The 3274-nt window shown below is 59.2% G+C and overlaps 1 protein-coding gene across 1 annotated transcript in view; it reads right to left on the minus strand.

Annotated features, from left to right (window-relative positions):
• Nucleotides 1–2665: 2665 nt before the first annotated feature.
• The window catches only part of RDX (radixin), a 92089-nt gene continuing 91480 nt past the window's right edge, over nt 2666–3274 (minus strand). The window contains exon 17 of the mRNA XM_059179918.1: nt 2666–3269. The gene's annotated coding sequence lies outside the window, so the exon portion shown is untranslated. The remainder of the gene's footprint in view (nt 3270–3274) is intronic.

Here is a 3274-nt window from a genome sequence, read left to right on the forward strand (position 1 = left end):
GAAGGGGGTCTGGGGCCTGGGAAAAGCCAGCGACACTCTGGGGTTCACATATCCCCCCTCTCCCCCCGGTTTTACGCTCATTGCACGGGTACATTCAGGTTTTTGAAGATTCTTCAGCCTGGGCGCTAATAGGCGCACGATGGTATCTCCTGGTCGGTGAAAAGTTTTCAAACGGCAGCCGCTCCCGCAAGACTGCGAAGCCGGGGTTCAAGGCCGCCGGTGCCGGGCCTCTCCCAGCGTGTTTTGAACAGGGCCTTCCCCGCCTGACGTCCGGCCGCCGCCGACTCCCCCCAGGTCCTACTTGGAACCGAGCGGAGGATACTTTACACCCGCAGGAGCCTCCCCGAGGCCCCGGTGAGAGCGGACACTGATGTTCTGGAGCTGCTCCCGCCGGCCGGGAAGGTCCGGGCTCCGGCCGCCGCAGGACGCGACTCCGCTGCCAGAACAACCGGTCCCAGACTCGCGGGCAGGAAAGGGGCCTCCTTCTCCACGCCGCGCGCTCCCCGCGTCTGGAAACGGGGCCCCGGCCCCGCAGGCGCCCCGGGGAGTCGATCCGAGGTACGAACCCCGGAGCCCAGCGCCTGCCCGGGCGTCTGAAGGTGCGGGAGCGGAGCCGGCGTCGGCGCTTTAACACGGCCCGCAGGTGCGGGGCGGGGCCGCAGGCGAGCGCGGGGATCCCCACTACCGCGCATCAGCCCGGGCGGCGGCGAGAGCGCTCGGGCGGGGCGGCCCTGCGTCCCGGCCGCGCCAGAGCCACCCTCGGACACGCTGAGCGAGCTTCCCGCAGAGAGCACAACCCAAAGTGGGGAGGGGAGGGGGGACGAGCCCCGGGTACCGCGCTCCTCTCCAAGCGCACTCATCCCACCCGCCTGGAGAGGAACAGGTGGGCGAGACGCAGGCGGATCCGCTGAGCGCAGCGCGCGGCCCACGGAGGGAGACGCCCCTCCTCGCGCGCCAACGCGGTCCTTAACGCACTGCGCTGTGGCCGCGGGTGACTGGAAGGAGCCAGCCTTTCTCCCTGTCTGCTGCTACGTCCCGTCAGCTCTGCGTGACCAGGACCCAAGGGCCCCACGGAGCCCTTCATGGTAGGGGTGGGCGGTTCGCGAAGGTGGCGTTTGCTTCCTACCTGTCTGTCCCAAGGACACGTGTCAGCTGCCATCCTGCTGCTCTCCGAAGAACAGCTGGAGAAGAGAGCCAGCCGGCAGCACGTGCAAAGTGAGGCCCTCGTCTCCTCACAGGTGGTCCGAGGGGCGGTGCTTGGACTGGCCTTTCCCCTTCCTATCTCCTGCCTCTCAGTGGCCCATTTTTGCCATCCCCACCGCCTTCGCCTGGAGCACTGAAGGGATGCCCCCCCCCCCCTTCCATTGGCCCAAGGAGGAGAGGCTCGAAGAACAGAAGAACAGAAGGGCTCTCAGAAACTACTCAGGGCAAACACTGCACTTTGCAGCAGACTAATGGGGTGCGGAAGGCTGGAGAGACACAGCCGGGCCCTGACACCCCATCAGAGGTCCTGCCGGCTGTGCCCAGGTGTGAGACCAGAGGCCGGCGCTCCCGCAGCCTCCAGGGCGCCGGGGACAAGCCTGTGCAGCGTGGGCTACACCGCAGGCTCTGGGGCAGGGCTTAGCTGTTAACCCCCTACCACCCGAAGCAACTGATAATTTGTCTTTTTAAACACCCTTCTCCCCCCGACCCCGAGGTCCTGGCCAGACTCCATGTGTAGGAAGGTCTGTGCGGTCTTCTTTCGCGGGAATTCACGGTGGGAGGCGCAGCCCACACTGTGCCTTCTCTACCCTCGCTCTCCAGGCCACAGGTGCCCGGGGGTCTGTTACAAGGTGGAGACCAGCCGCGTTATCTGATCAGCCATTCCCCAGCCCGACCGCAGGATTTCCTCCGGCGCTCAGGCCCTGTGGTTTTAATCCAGAAAAAGTTGTTTTTCAAATGCTGACCTAAGACCGGGCCCGTCGGCCCCACCGCAGGCCAGGTGCTGAACGGTTTCACCTTTTACCTGGATTTCCGTTCATCATTGAAGAAGGGACAGAGAAATAGCAATTTGATGAGAAAACCACAACAATGTATGTGATTCTCTTTTAAGTTCTAAAAATGCCTGAGAACCAAAGATTTCAAATGAACCATGAGACCGCTTGGGAACAAAGTCTCCTCGTATGACAAACAGCAATACCCCTGCCAAATAAGGAAGTTATTTGCTCACGTGTCCCCTTTAGGAGGACACTGTTTCTGAAACAATTTAGTACCTTTGAAAAACATCAGGAACAGATGCAAAATTCAGTATCATAGAGCGTGCTTTGTGGGTGTGTGTTTTCTGAAAAGCTTTAAGAGGTAACTGCACCCGCAGGTGTCCATCCTATCATTGTAGCCCCAGACTTTCTTGGAGGGACTGTTGACATAGCTCAGAAGGCAAACGGTCACCTGATCCTCTGAGCCTCATGCCTTGGACCTTTGAGATACCTCAGAGCACCAGGACTGGTGCCCCTTAGTGACATAACACCACTTCCTATCCCAGCTCTGCCACCAGGACCCTCAAGCCTCTTTCTCCAAACACCGGGTGACTCCACACCTAACGCTTGGTGAGATCAGCAAGACCGAGAACCGGACCCCGCGGCCTTCTGTGGGGATGCACAGCCAAGTGGAAAGGAATGCCCCAGGCTGATGTTAGAACGTATTTATTGCTACATGTATATACAATTATACAAACAGCCCAGACAGGAAAGGGGGTGCTGCATGGAGTTTTCTGGATCCCACAGATGAACACAAGTACACAGAGCTGTATGCCACAAAGTTTGCTCTCCGTTCAAAGCCCAAAATAAGTCATATACATTTTTTGAAAAAGTGGAAAATTCTTGGAAATTCTCTCCCTAGATCCCTCCTTACAAGCTAGTCATGCAGAAAGAAAGTAGGTTCTCAGAAGCTAATGCCTTCAGGCATCTCTTTAAGGGGTGGTGTCTTGAAGACGGGGGGGGGCAGGGGCTGCGGGCTTGGGGCTGCAGAGAGCAGGGCCAAAACCCCAAGTCCTGGCCCACCTTTCTAAGGTCTGTCCCTAGGAAAGGCAATCAAGAAGGGTTTGGACAGAGACAGAATAGCCAAGAAAGGGAAAACCAACAGTAAACTGAGACGTGAAGAGAACCACAGCCAGAGCCCGGGTGGAAGGAAGGCTTGTCCGGCGGGTTCCCGCGGAGGCTGTGGATTCGGGACAGCAGGCGGCCTTGGTGTGTCCTTATCCTACAGCTCGCTGTGTGTCAGATGCCAGGGACCTGTG

This window comes from Mustela lutreola, chromosome 1 (genome assembly GCF_030435805.1).
Source record: "Mustela lutreola isolate mMusLut2 chromosome 1, mMusLut2.pri, whole genome shotgun sequence".
In the NCBI taxonomy this organism is placed as follows: Eukaryota; Metazoa; Chordata; class Mammalia; order Carnivora; family Mustelidae; genus Mustela; species Mustela lutreola.